At 49.5% G+C, this 15,447-nt stretch overlaps 2 pseudogenes; one reads left to right on the forward strand and one right to left on the reverse strand.

Moving 5' to 3' along the window:
* Positions 1–8,303: 8,303 nt before the first annotated feature.
* Positions 8,304–11,146, reverse strand: LOC144160721 (uncharacterized; annotated as a pseudogene).
* A 1,324-nt stretch (positions 11,147–12,470) lies between these two features.
* LOC144160873 (uncharacterized) lies at positions 12,471–13,185 on the forward strand (annotated as a pseudogene).
* Positions 13,186–15,447: the final 2,262 nt, after the last annotated feature.

Consider the following 15,447-nt stretch of genomic DNA (forward strand, 5'->3'; position numbering starts at 1 on the left):
ATTCCGGAGGGACTGATTCTCTAGCTCCTGACTGCACCCTTGGGTTCTGTTTGGTCGGAATGGTATTGTGGGATTGGGAGGGTCAGCGCCAGGGTGGAGCAGTTTTCAACAACGTGCCGCTTCGCGAGTGGCTGAGCGTCTCCAGTTGCGGCCTGGAGGAGGGGGGGGGGGCGGGGGGGATCCAGGCCGCACGGATGTGCCGCGCGGATGTGCCGAGGTAAACCCGTAAATAACTTTAGGAAATCGCGGTGTATTTTCTCCAGTAGCTGAAGTGGTTCTTTCGTAATGCAAATTTATGTAGTAGTGTAGCGGGCCTTGGAAGTCAGCACGGGCTGCGTAAGTGGGTGCAGGACCTTTCTTGTTGTTCTCGGAGCGGAATCAAATTTTCTTAATGATATGAAGCTACTGCTTCATTACTGAAGATCCCCTCTAGCCACCTGTGGTCTCCAGGGTTAAGCATTCAGCGTTATATGCATTTCTGCAGGCAGGTGGTCAAGCCCCCCAATGACGAAGTCTTTTGTGTCTTCCGAAGAAAAACTCCCTAAATTTGGGGGCAGGCGTCTCTCAATTGTACCAAGTCCTAGCTGAATTGTGGCAATTACGCACTTCGTGGTGAGCGTAGTACATCGATGGTGAACACAGATGGTGATGCCATGAGCACACATAGTGTTCTGCCGGTGTTGAATGTTGTAAAGATGTTTTTAGTCTTTCGCATTACTAGGTTAAACTGAGTGTCCGAGAGGATGGCTCCTTACGGTATAGCACTGGTAATGGTGGAAAGACACGTGGATGGTTAATATGCCTTGAAATTTTATGTCCGGCCCTACCTGCACCGCTGTCTTGGAGAGCACCGACAATGGCGATGTGCCAAACGGTGTCAAAAGCCTTCTTGATGTAGCATGCCATTACCACGGCTTGGATATTGGAATACATCGGCGCATCTTGCACGTCAAGTCACGGCGCAAGAACAGACTCTCGTTGGTCCAAAGACCCAGTCAAAACACAGTTTGTCTGCGCTGTAGTGCGCCTCTACGATTGTATGCTTAGAATATAAACCTGGTGAGAACCATGTGCTGAAGAATCTTGAAAAGTGTGGAAGTCAGGTATTTGAGAGGCATGTTGTTGGTATTGTCACGTGACAACGCAAAGATAGGTAGTCAGGAAGAAGGTGCGTTTGCAAATAACACCATAATCACTGGGAGAGAGGCAGATTGATGGGGTGAACCAGTGCAGCGGGAGAGCGTACTTCGTCTACCTTCTCTTCATGCCATTGGTCATCGACTAGCGTTTTTCCACCGGAGCATATACCAATATAGGGAGATATTGGCCACATAGATATGCGGTTATGTTCCATGTAAGTTTCTCGGGAAGCTGCCCAACGTCCGTGACACAACTTCCAAGCCGCAGAAGTACCGTCACGGTGACTGTTATGAAGGAGGAGCAGTAGCAGGTTGATTCCGCTGGTGGTACAGCTTGAGGCGGCTCACGGGAAGGAGCTTAGGGGCTGAGTGCCCAGAAGAGGTCAGAGGCAACAAAGGCACAATATTATTCATCTCTTATTTGTAGGAGCGCTTCCAGTCGACTGGCAGCTCACGGGCATACACAGAGCATTTATGTATGGCAACCGCAGCATTTTCGCATCTTCAAACAAGTCTGAAGCATGCAATATATAATTACATCTTTGCCAGGGTCGCATGTCACGCTCATATTGATCGCCACCGGCACTGCTTCCATTTATTGTGGAGTGAGCGGCGCATTTTGGGTGACACAATTCTATGGTGGTTGCCAGTGATTCACAGTCGGTGACAGAACAATACTGTCTTGCGGAAAAAGTATCACAGCCGCCTCTTCCTCTAATTCTACAGCGGAAAGACTGGTTGCCAGAAATATGGAGCGGAACGTATGCGCCGTATTGGTCTTCCCTGTGAAAGTACAAAATGGGTAACATAGAAACATTAAACCAGTCTTTTTACTGAACGAAGTGCAGCTGTCGAGCCACCGCAATCGTGCAAGTTGGTGGGCGTACTGTCCAGCCTGAGCCGCCTTTTTTGTTCAGTGAGAAGATCTTTAAGAGCCTTCTATTGCTAAAGTTCTGAATGCATATTGGTTCCCTTGTTTTCCATAGATTTACAAGGCTTTTGTCCAGTAACGGCATGTCTTCGTTCCATTGAATTCGCTCCTAGAATCCTAACTGTCGCGCTTAGACTTTTCTTTGATCGAAAGATTGATTTCGTACTCGGCCATACGATGAAGAAAAACACCGCCATTGATAGCTTGTATAGTACGCTTGTGCTGCCTAAGACTTCGTACATTTACCTGCCGCCATATGGTGTAGTGCTCAGAGCTCGTAGGATCGGCTCTGCTGTGCACTCTTCAACGCAATCGTGCAAGATGTTGGAATCGTGAAAGTACAAAAGAAGAAGGTGTATTTGCAAATAACACCATAGTCACCGGGGGAGAGGCAGGTTGATGGGGCGAACAAAGTGCAGCGGGAGATCGTACTTAGTCTACCTTCTCTTCATTCCGTTGGTCATCGACTACCGTTTCTCCACCGGAGCACATACCAATATAGGGAGATATTGGCCACATGGATATGCGGTTATCCTCCACGTAAGTTCCTCGGGAAGCTGGCCAAAGTCTGTGACACAACTTCCAAGCCGCAGAAGTACCGTAGAAGTACCACCATGCTCTGCCGATGTGAGATCTACGGTGGTATAGCCCTGCCTGGCGTGAATTTCACACCCCGTAGGATATACAAAGACATTGATGAGTGGGAGGTGAGGCGCTTGAACAGTGTTAAGTCGGCTGCCCCATGCGTCAGAGTTGCTGTAACACACGTGTGACAGGAGGTATGGAGAGGCTGTGTATCGAGATGGTGCCGAAGAGACAATGTTTTCAAGCCGGATACGTAACACTGCTAAATTTTATACAATGTTTTTGACAGCACTGAAAACATTGTAATAGGAAGAGTGCAAAGCAACTGCCCTGATCGTTTCCTTTTCTGCAGAGTGATGCAAAGATGAGCAGAATGTTCCTGTTTTGAGCCACTTGAACAAATAAGCACATGTGGTCATGGGAATCGTGGGAGCAGAGAGGCTGCGCCTCAGACGGTGCAGATGCAGCCGAGTCGGCAAGCAGAAAACTAAGCACCACTGAGGTGTTGAAAATTCCGGGCAAACCTTCAAACGTTTCAATAATTAAGACTACGAGGCGACTACGCGATCGCTGTTTTCACTTTCAAGTGAAGCAAAATCAAACTCAGTGTTGTGTTCAAGCAGCCACTTTATAACTAAGGCATACCTGGTCCTGGAAGCAAAGGTTTGGTGGAAAATGCATCAGACGGTGGAGAAGGTAACAATTCATCAAGCGCGGAATTACACAGTTAAAATGTAGACTATTTTTATTGCAGCATTCGGACATTTTGAAGATATGGATTGTGAGGCGGTGCTCTGTACGATGCTTTCTGTGCGAATTGAGGATAAACGATTGGGTGTTCTGTTGTCATATGAACTATATAAAAAAGGGAAACGTAGTTCAGGGAACAGGAATATTGAGATTAGATGCAAGAAATGGTGCAGATGAAACAAACCAGCAGGCAATCGGCATACCACCGGTGAATAGAAGACAGTTTCAAGGGCAGCAATCACGCCTTTCAGCTACGAAACCCGATGTTGACCGCTTCTTTGCTGCTTGCATTGCTAAGTTACGCAAAGCCCAACTGGGTGTTTTGTTTTAAGACCGACCACAAAAGTCACTACTTGTCCAAGGAACAGGGTAGGAGAGGAGAAGCATAGGATGGTGCAGATGCAAAACGTTGATTAACACAAAACTGAACACGGCTCAATTAAAGATAATTTCCAGGGCTGCCCTCAAACCTCTCAAATAATAAAACTGTGACGAGACTGCTCGGTTTCGGGCCTTCGCTTGGAGTAATGCAAAGACGAAATCAGTTTTGCATTTTTGGAGCAACTGAAAAGGGCACACATGCACCCGAGTCGGAAAGCATGACACTTACTACCAAAAAAATTTAAAATATTTGCAGAAAAGTCTCTACCCTTTCAAATAGGTGTACTCTGACGCGACCGCACTATTTTTTGCCTTGACTGGAAAATGAAAAAGACGAACAGTGTTTTGTCATAGGAGCCACCAGAAAAAACGCCCCATATTGTTTTTGGAACGGATAGGGGATAACGGAACGGATAAAATTCAGCTGATGCACCAGAGTAAGCAAGCAAGCGACATCATTTTGATCATCATAATCAACATCATCACACCCTATCTACCCTCATTGCAGGGAAAAGGCTTTTCTCATTTATCTCCAACGGTTGCAATCCTGTTCTAACTCCGCCCAATTGATCCACATAAACTTCTTGATCTCATCTGCCCATCTAACTTTCGGCCGCCTCCTGTTACGCTTGCTTCTCTTGCGATCCACTCTGTTCCCCTTAATAACCAACGTTTATTTGCCTTCGCATTACATGTTCTGCCCACGTCCATTTCGTCTGCATAATTTCTACTAGTATATCTTTATGACCTGTTTGTTGCCAGACACACTCCATTCTCTTCTTGTCCTTTAATGTTACACCTATCATCTTCCGTTCCAATGCTGGCTGAGTAATGCTCAATTTATATTGCACCCTCTTAGTGAACCTCCAAATTTCGGCCCCGTAGGTGAGTACTGGCAATATGCAGTGGTCACACACTTCCTTCTTCCGGGATACTGGCAGGTTGCCAATCATTATCTGGAAATGCAAGCCGAATGCAGTGCACCTCATTCCTTCCTTTCTATTTGTCTCTGCCTCATGTTTGGGATCCGGGATCACTTTTCCTAAGCTGATATATACCCTTACCACTTCCACTGCATCGCCACCTGTCTCAAACTTCTGTGCTGTCCCGAAGTTATTGATCATTGCTTTTGTTTTGTGCATATTAATTTCAAGCAGACGGTTCTACTCTGTCGTGTGAGGCAAGCATGCTTTGCAATTCGTCCACCTAGTTACATAGCAAGGCAACGTCATCAGCAAATCTGAGGTTCCTGACGTTTTTTCTATTACCCATTACTTCCACCGTTTGCCAATTCATTGCTCGAAATGCTTCGTGTCAACATGCTGTGAATTACATTGGGGAGACTGTCTCACGTGGTCTGATGCCCTTCCTTATTGGTGTTTTCTTCTTTCTTTATGGAAGGTGACGCTAGCTCTACAACCATGGTAGCTGTCCTGAAGTAATCTTATATAATGCTCGTCTACACCCTGGTTCCGTAATGCCTGAATGACTGCTGAGGTTTCGGCCGAGTCCAATGGTTTCTCATAATCTATGAAGGCCACTTATAGAGGTTTTGTATACTCTGCGCTCTTCTGTTTTACCGGATTGATCGTGTAAATATGGTCCAATTTATTTTTGCCTTTACGAAACCCTGCTTGTTGTTGAGGCTATTGATAAATACCTTGTAGACGACTGACAGTAAGCTGATCGGCCTGTAGTTTTTCAAGTCCTTGATGAACTTTTCTTATGAATTAGGATGCTTTTTACCATCTTCAAAGCTTCTGTACACTCGCGTTGATTAGGCATTGTGGGTACAGAATTGCCAGAGTTGTAGAAAAATTTGCCCGACATCCTCCAAAAGGTTTGCTGTTATCAGATCTTCCCGAGGTGCTTTCCTCTCTTATTTCTTTCAAAACCTTCCTTAATTCTTCTGTTGTTACTGGGAGGGACGTCTATCTCCTGTGAACTATATTCTCTTTACGCCTTATCCTGACAACTTCCCGTAATTCCTTACTATTGTACCAATCTCTATCGAACTCATTCGCTAGTATGACTATTTTATCCCTATGGGTGATGACATTGCCTTGCTTGTCTGGTGCATGCGTTCTGTGTTTCCCCACGCCTACACGCCTCTTTACTGCTTTAAGGCTATCTTTGTGCTAAAAAGCATATTCGATCCTCTCTATATATACTTCCGTATTTCGGCTGGGTTACCCTTATTTATTTGTAACTTCGAAAGCTCCGGAAGTTTTATTATCTCAGTTGAGGTGGTGATTTTCATGGTTTGTCGTTGCCTAATTTGATTTTTTTCCAAATGGAAATTTTACCAGTATCCTCTCTAGCCATCGTGCCCCCGAATTCTACTGCACACTCCGTGATAATGCGTGAAAGAGTGTCACTGGCTTCCTGGGTCGTCACCTCCACGGTAAGAGCTAAATATTAGTTTTGCAGCGCGATCCTGAATTCGTAAACTGTACGGCTTTCTCTGAGCCTAGTTTTTAGCAGAAAATATACAACCACTGAATTCCAGACAGTTTCCTGGGCAGCTCAAAACCCTTTCAATTAGGATGGCTGTGAGGTGACTGCTGTGTTGCCTCCTTCTGATATCAACCAAGACAAAGATGGGCTGAGTGTGTTCTAAAAATTATATTCAATAAAATGCCATAAATGTCGCAGAGAAGAGGATTTTAGAAGAGGCCAGGAAGCAGATGCTGAACATGTACCAAATTCGACAAGCAAAGTCTGAACTCCGCTGAATGGCTGATAATTTTCTTGGCAGTCTCTAAGTCTTTATAAGGGAGACTGTGTGGTGCCCGATGTGATTGCTACCTTCGCTTCCAAGGGACAGAAAGACGATCTGAGTGTTCCAATATAGGAAAAGAGGGACTTATGAGAAGCAAACCGTGGCCTATGAACAGGGCAAATGCTGAGGCAATTCACCATATGGTCCAGATGTACTTGTGTTGGCAAGCCAGAAAGGAATATTGTTGAATTGTGAAGACATTCCAGTGCCGCCCTCAAACGTTTTAAATAATAGAAGTCTGAGGTTACCACTCTGTTCGCTTCCTTGGCTGCAGAGGTACCAATTCAAGGAAACAGTATTCCGTTTCGGAGCGCACAAAAAGGCGCACTTGGTCCGTGGAACGAGGGTAGGCGAGGTAATACATCATTTGGTATACATTCACCCAGTTCTGCAAGCATAAAATTTACAATTACTGAATTGTATGCAATCTCTAAAGCAGCCCACAAATCATTCATTTAAGAGAACTCTGAGGTGACTCATTTCTTCGCTATCTTCGCCGCCAAGTGATTCAAGGAGAAACTGAGTGTTTCGTCATAGTACCTATTTCAATAAAAATGGCCAACGTGGTTCTTAGAACAGAAGGTCAGCAAGCGAGGCACCATTGGATGCAGATGCATTCAAGCTGGCAAACAGAATACGTACTACTGCTGAATCGGTCACAATTTCAAAGGGAGCACCCAAGCCTGTGCAATTAGAGTACTCTCAGGTGGCCACATATTCGCTCGTTGCGGTACCTAGAACACAAAGACGGGCCGATAGTTTTCTTATAGAACACACTTGAATAATGGAGCCAGAAGTGGCCCTTAGTAGAGCATTTTTTGTGAGCTGTAATACAAGATGGTGCATATACAGCCAAGTCAGCAAGCAGGAACCTAATCATGCTCATTCGTATGCAATTTTTATGGCTAACCTCAGTCCCTGGAAACGAGCAGAATGCCAATCAACCGCTCGGTTTCCTCCTTCTGATGTCAGGTGACGCAAAACCGAACTTGGTGTTTTAATATAGGAGACATCAGAATAAAATTGATACAAATTCCACAGAACAAGGGTGCTGCAAGGCGGTGAACCAGATGGTGGAGATGCACAGAAGTTTGGCGACCAGAAATATTTACCACCACGGAATATGACACAATATCTAGAACCAATCCGACAACTTTCCAAAATTTCTCCAAGGCGAGAACTCTCCAAGGCGGGAATTTATACCTTCGATTCGAAGTGACGCGAACACGAACTGAATCATTCTAATAAAGGAGACAGTACACGAAAAGTCACACCTGATCCTTAGAACGGGGTGTATAGCCTGTCGATGCATCAGACGTTGCAGTTGTACCCGATTCGGCAAGCACAGAACGTACGACTGCTATGTCGTAGAGTATTCCCAGGGCATCACAAACCTTTTACACTTGAATACTTTCAGGTGTCCATCCGGTAAGCTGCCTTTGCTGCCAAGTGACCTAATGTTCTCCTATTGGAGCTGCTTGAATAAAAAATGCTGAAGCGGTCTTGGGAACAAGTGGTATGGCGAGGCGATGCTTCAGGTTGAGCCGTTTCACCAGAGTCGGAAATCAGAATACTTACCACGACTGAATTGCGGTCAGTTTCCAGAACAGCTGAAAGCTTTCAAATGAGGAGACAGTGATGTGGGCGCTCTTTTCGGAGGTTCAGGTTCGAAGTAACACAAGAGAGAGAGAGAGAGAGAGAGAGCAACTTTATGGGTCTCCTGCAGTAACCCCTATCATCCCACCCTCTTAGGCGGGTTCTTGGGGGGACGTGGCCGGACGACTTCGTAGCGGGGAGAGCCGCTCCCGGCGGGCTTCAGCGTACTTGGGATAACCCTTTCTGCTTCCATCCCGTCCGGTCGCTGCTTCTCGAGCACCGCTAGGATCTGCCGGATGGCCGTGTGTTGGACGCCGTAGTCTTCGGATCTCTTCGCCTCCTCCGTGAGGGGCGGGAGAACGTCTGCACTGTTGTCTGCGTTCGCGCACTCACAGTCTTACAGGATGTGGGCCAACGTGGCCCTCTCCCTCCCGCACAGTCTGTACAAGTCTGTTACGTATACCTCTGGCCACAGGTGCTTTGCTCACACTGGGGTTATCACGGAATTAGTCTGCGATTGGCGTAATACCACCGCCTCCTCCCGCGTCAGACGAGGTTGGGGCAGGGCCATCGTGCTTCTGGCTAACCGGTACCGCAGGGTTACCTCACTGTAAGAGTCTATGATGTCCTTCTGGGGGTGATCCACCACTTCGGCGGCGGCCGTTACCGGGGAGTGGCCGGCGAGTCCACGCGCCACGGCGTTGGCCGTGTCGTTGGGGTTGGCGAGCCCCAGCGAGCTCGCCACTCCTTCGCCCGCGTGTGCGGGAAACCACTTTATCACTGCACTGGTGATTACTCCGTTGGCCTCGACCTTGCGCAGGATGCGCGCGGCCGCACTGCACACTCGGTGTTTCGCAAAGTTGCGCACTGCCGTTCGCGAGTCGCAAAACACCGTCTTCGTTCTGGGGTCCGCGATGGCGAGGGCCACGGCCACTTCTTCGGCCCGGCTGGGCACCGTGGTTCGTACGCTTGCCCCCTGCCTGGTCTCACCCGTTTTGGCTCCGATCACGATGACGCTAAAGGCGTCGCCGATGTTCTTGTAACTGGCCGCATCCACGAACATGGCTCCCTCATCGCTGGCGTGTAGTGCGATCAGCGCCTTGGCTCTCGCCTCTCTTCTTTCTTAGTGGAACGTCGGAGTCATGTACCGCGGGATCGGACTCACGACGATGCGCTTGCCCAGCTCCCGCGGTATCTGCTCCTGCATACGGTGGTCGTCAACCTTGGCTCCGATGCCTAGTTGTTTGAGGATAGATCTGCCGGTCCTGGTTTCCGACAGTCTGATGAGCTGCGCCGTCTGCTGTGCCACGGCGATCTCTTCGAGGCTCTTGTGGAGTCATAGGGCTTCGAGTTTCTGCGTGCTCGTGCACCCTCTGAGCCCTAATGCTGATTTGTAAGCTTTGCGGATCATCGCATCGATCTTCTTCCGCTCGCACTGCCGCCAATTATGGAAGGCGCCGACGTGTGTGATATGGCTGATCACGAAGGCTTCAACCAGTCTGAGGAGTCGTGCTTCCTTCATCACGCTTTTTCTATTGGCGGCGCGGCGTATGAGACGCAGTGCCGTGCTAGTCTTAGATTCGAGCTTGGAGACCGTTGCCCGTTGATTTTGCTGCGCTCGATGATCATGCCCAGAACTCTAATCTTGGTTACCTCGGGGATGATGTCGCAGTCTCGGATGGTTTGCTATATGCGGCTCGCTTCCTCGGTGGGATCACCATCAGCTCCGACTTTGCCGGTGAGCACACCAGCCCTGAGCCCTTCAGTTGGTCCTCTATCATTTTTACTGCTTCTTGTAGGGTATTCTCTATGTGGGCGTCACTGCCGCCTGTGACCCACAGCGTCACATCGTCGGCATAAACCCTGTGGCGCACCCCTTCAACGCTTCGCAGCCGGTTGGCGACCCCGTTCATGACCAGGTTAAAGAGCAGCGGCGAGATTACCGCACCCTGCGGTGTCCCCTCGCTGCCGAGCGTTTTCTCTGGTAGTTGGAGATCCCCGGCGGAGATGCGAGTTGTTCTGTCGGTCAGGAAATTCCGAATGTAATTGTAAGATCTCTGTCCCATGTTCAGGTGCGACAGCTGGGCGAGAATCGCAGAGTGCCGGACTTTGTCGACGGCGCTCTGCAGGTCCAGGCCCAGTATTGCCCTGTTGTCGCTGGTGTGCGTTTCGTAGTCCACTATCTCCTTCTTGAGTTGGAGCATGGCGTCTTGCGTTCCAAGCTTGCTTCGAAAGCCGACGAGAGAATCCGTGTAGAGCTCCGCCTCTTCGAGCTACTGCTGCCATCTGGTCATTAAGACATCCTCTAGCAATTTGCCCACGCACGATATTAAGGATATTGGCCGTAGGTTCTCGATGTCGGGTGGCTTGCCCGGTTTTGGAATGAGGATGGTTTTGGCATCCTTCCACTGGCGTGGTAGCTTGCCGTCACTCCAGCATTTATTGAGGTACGCCGTCAGCATCGTCACAGCCGCGCCGTTCAAGTTTGTGAGCGCATTGTTGCTGACGCGGTCTGGGCCCGACGCCGAACGCCTGTTCAGGTCTTGCATCGCGTTTCGGACCTCCCATTCCTCGATGTCTCGGTCAACATCGATTTTCTCTGCCCCTTGGTATTTTGGGTGCTTTCGCTTCGGGGAAACTGGGAGGTATTTGGCGTCGAGTCTCCTCTTCACCTTCGCTTCCCCGTTCTCCGCAACCACCTTGTGTATAATTCTGCCGAGCTTCTACTGTTGTTCTCCCGTGGTCTGGGTGTCGTTGAGGAGGTGCCGGAGCAGGCGCCACGTCTTGCCCAGGTGGAGCTGGCCGTCCGCCTCTCTGAACGTTTGCTCCCACTGCTGCCGGCCGAACTCCTTGCTGTGTTTCTCTATTTCCCTGTTGATTTCCGCGATCTTTTTGCCGAGCCTTCTGTTGGTTCGTTGTTGGTTCCACCTTCTCTTGATGGCAATCTTCGCCTCGATGGGGTGAGGCCAATCTGCTGTCCATTTCGTGTATGTCGTCGTCCGTTTCTATCTCTGTCTTCACCTCCTCGGCCCTTTCTAATATCGCCTTCGACCACGCTTCTATATCTTCTATGTTGCCATGCTGGCTTGGAAGCTTACGCCGAAACTCCTCCCAGTTCGTGTATCTGTGTGTTCGTTTCTCTTGGCTTGCAGCGTTCCCCAGCGGGACCCGGATCACAATGACCATGTTGTCGCTGCCGAAGTAGTGTTTGGTGTTTCTCGACATTGCGGTGTCGTTTTCATAGATCTTTACGAAGGTCAGGTCCGGGGTGGTGTCCCTGGCGACCGAATTGCCCGTTCTTGTGGGGGTCTCCGGGTTCGTGATTAGCGTTAGCCCCGCGCCCGTGGCGTCTTGCAGTAGGTCTCTCCCCTTTTCGGTTGTCTTATCGTAGCGCCAGTCGTAGTGTTGTGCGTTAAATTCGCCCCCTATTACAATCGTGCCTTTCTTCGTCGCACGTAGCGCCCTTTGCATGAGCGAGCGGAACCTTTGCTTTCTATGTCTGGGGCTGCTGTACACGTTGACCGCCAGCACGCTTGTTTTTCTCTTCTTCTTCCCAACGATAACCTCTACTGCGTTGTGTCGGTCCAGCCACTGGTGGTCAGCTCGTGCTCGAGGAAGACGATGCCCTTGCGGACGAATGTGCACACCCCGCCTGCTGGTTTGCGTATTGCAAACGTTTTCCTGTTTTCGTTTAGGGGCTTGGCCGCCTTGGCGTGTGCTCTGTAGCCTTGAAGTTGGGGTGTTTCGGTGCATAGTGTTTCCTGAATGATAATGACGTCCGGTTTCGTTTTCATTCCCCGTAATGGTCCTGTTAGCGTTGCCCTCTTATTGTGATAGCCGTTACAATTCCACTTCCAAATCGGGAGGTCCCTAACCGGCTGCTGGCCTGTTACTGCCTCTTTGTCTGGCTTGGCGTTTGCTTTTGCTGTTGGGTTCATAGTTGCTGTATTTGGGTGGTGATCTCGGTTTGGGCGTTCTGCACAAATGTCTGCATCTTGGCTTCCATACTCTGCATGAACGTTTGCATCTGCGTCTGCAGTTGTAGCGTTCCGCTTTGTATTTCTTCGAACGTCTTCTGTACTTTGTTGAACGTTTCCTTCATCGTGTGTACAATTTGTTTCCGCTCTCTGTCCATGCGGTCGAGCCTGGCCATGAGCTCTCTCTCTTTGGTATTCTCGATAATCCTCTTTTTGTTGCTGGGTTCCTTTGGCTGCTCCTCGTCGCTGTCGAACTGCTTTTGGTAGCCTCTTCCTCGGGGATGGCTGGTTCCTCCTTCCCCTTGGGTGACTTTGTTGGTGTTTTCTTCTTCGGGGGCGGGAGGGGTATCTGCTCCACCTCTTGCTCCTGTTGCGGGGTCGGCAGCGGCAGTGGCGCTTGACTCGCCCTTATTGCTTCTAGTAGTTTGTCGATCCTTGCGTCCATCTTCTCTTCCATCTGCTGTAGTAGCCTTTCGTTGTTTTCGCTGATCATGTCGTATATTTCTCGCCTTGTCACGGGCGGTTCTCCGGTGTTCTGGTGTTGGCATGGTGGCTGCTGCTTGCTGCGAGGCGTTTCTTCCGACTTGGTTCTCTTAACTGCAGCCGACCACTTGAGCTTCCTGTCTTCCCGCTGCGACGGCGGCGGCGGCGACAGCGGCAGGCGTTTCAGCTGGCTCTCGTGTCTTCCGCAGCTGTTGCTGCGCCGTTAGCTTTCGTTGCGGTCGCTTTTCTCCCTGCTCGGGAGCTGTGAAAAGTCCAATGACGTCATAGGTGGTCTCGCCTTCTGCAGCTCTTGCTGTTCGTGTTCCTCTCGGCGCTCCCATTGTCTTTTCGTGACGACGAAGGGAACCTTGAACTGGTTTTTGCAAATTCCATCAGCCTGTCGGATGCGCTCCTCCACATAGCTTGCAACGTGGCTTGCATGCCTTTTCGTGGTCCGCGTCGGGGTTGGCCGCCCCGCACGCCAAGCATACTCTGGTCTCTGGGGTTGGACAAACGTCGATGCGGTGCCTGACTTTTCCGCAACATCTACACACTTCATGATGTGTTCTGTAAAGCCCGCACTTGAGCAGTGCCGCTCGGTATTTTACGTACCGGGGCACTCTCTGTCCTTCAAAGAGGGCGATGACCGCAGTAGAATGTCCAATCCTGTGTGCCTCTAGCGCCGTTGGGTTATACTTTGTCACGAGCACCTCATTTATGTCTTCGGGCGTTTTGTCAATTGCGATACCTCTGATGACTCCCTTCGCCGTCCCTTCGGGCGCGGTTCTGTAGGCGGAAACCTCGAATTCCATGTGGCCCAATTCGACGGTCCTGATCTCAGTGTAAATTTCGGCTCTCTGCTCGCTCGGCACGCTGACGACTAAGATGTTCTGCGCCGCATTATTGCACACCATGTCTTTTCCCTGGTATTCTTTCGCCGTCCCCGCAGCCGCCATAATGGCGTCCGTGACGACCGACGTGTCGATTCTAGCGACGTTCAGACCACCCCTGAGCCTAATCACGATCTTATGGTCGTCTCTGGGGATAGTCGCCGGCATACGGGCTGCTTTCTTGATATTCTCGGGAACTCGCTTGACAAAGTTAACTCTCTCCTTGGGTCTCGATTGCCGTTCCGCGGTGAAGATGGTCTCTCACCTTGCGGCTCCTGGGCCTTGCGCATTTTTCTACTCGCCGCGGTCCATCCGCTCGACTCGCCGAGTGTCGCGTCGCGGCCTCCTACTTGAACGTACGTCTTCCCTCCATCGTTGCCGACTATCGTTGCTTGCAGGGCTTTAGTTGCCGGGCCCTCGCACACCTCCATCGTCGATGTCGATGCCATTTTGTCCGTAGTCATCGGGTAGGCCTAACTCCGGGGGGCGACCGCCCTGGTGGCCGTACTCGTGCGCTAAGCCTAAGGCCTAGTAACGATTGCTCGCCTCGAATTTTCGAAGTCCGAAAAGAGGCGAAAATTCACATACCACTTGCGCGATGTTGGTAACGGCTGGTTCCTCGTACCGTACCGCACACTTTGGTAACAATTAAAATGTGGTATCGGTTGATTACGCCGCGTTAATTGGCATAATTGCAGGAGCTCCGACGAGGCCCGTCAGCTTCCTCCGGCGACTGCAGCGCCACCCGAAGTAACACAAAGATCAGCTCAATTTTCCCTATAACATTCGCGTGAACAAAAAAGCTTTATTTGGCTGGGGCAATATTACTCTTATCGAGGCCAGGTTTCGTTGTGGAATGGCACCCGGGTCGGAAATCAACGTAATTAGCACCGCTGAATTGTAGACAATTTCTAGGACAGCCCTCAAGCATTTCACATCCACAGAGAGGCGACCACCGTCTTGGCCGCCTTTTCTGCCAAGGGACAGAAGACGAACTGAGTTTTCAATTCCAAAACCCGTTAAAAAAAAAGGCACACGTGGTCTTTTGAACAGGCAGCATGTAGAGGCAATGCAACAGATTCTGACATTGCACCCTATTTGGCAAGGTGAACATTTGAAACTCTACAAGATTTCGATGGCGGCCTTGAAAGCTTTCAAAAGAACGCTGTGAGGCAGCCATCCTGTTTGCTTTATTTGCTGCGAAGTTACAGAAAGGAGAATTTGGTATGCCATTAAAGCAACGTGAATGAAAAAGCACACGTTGTCTTTCGAAGGGGGGGGGGGTATTGCGAGGCGATGCATCAGACGTTAGAGGTGCACCTGAGGCGCAACGCATAAACGTAACGCTCCTGAATCGAAGACAGTTTACATCGCAGCCCTACAACCTTTAAAATATGAATATTCTTAGGCGACTGCTTTTTTCTCTGCCTTAGCTGCAAAGTAAATCGAAAGAAAAAGTAGTGTTCTGTTGAGAGCCACGTAAAACACACATGCAATACACGTGAAAATGAGCATTCTGAGGCGATGCAGCAGATGAGTTAGACGCAGCCTAGCCATGAATCACACTTCTTACCACCGCTCAATTGTAAACAATTTCCAGGGCAGCTCTCAATCCTTTCAAATAAAACTTTATGGCAAAAGCTCTGCTTGATGGCTTCACTTGCAAGTGACGCAAAGATGAAGAGATGAAGAAAGGGTTATGTTATATGGGCCTCCTAAAAAGCCACACGTGGTCATGGGAGCAGGGCCTTATGTGAGGTCATGCATAAGAAGGAGCAAAATGCGTCCAATTCGTCAACCACAAAATTAAGTTGAAGGCCGGACTTGCATTTACATAGTATTTCTTGCTGAAGATGTCTTGATGCTTTTCAAAAGCACAAAGAAAAAAAGCAATATTGTCAAGGTTTTACATACACGTTATTCATTAGAAGCT

Source organism: Haemaphysalis longicornis, unplaced genomic scaffold (genome assembly GCF_048455015.1).
Source record: "Haemaphysalis longicornis isolate Haplotype H1 unplaced genomic scaffold, Haemaphysalis longicornis Haplotype H1 scaffold_11, whole genome shotgun sequence".
In the NCBI taxonomy this organism is placed as follows: domain Eukaryota; kingdom Metazoa; phylum Arthropoda; class Arachnida; order Ixodida; family Ixodidae; genus Haemaphysalis; species Haemaphysalis longicornis.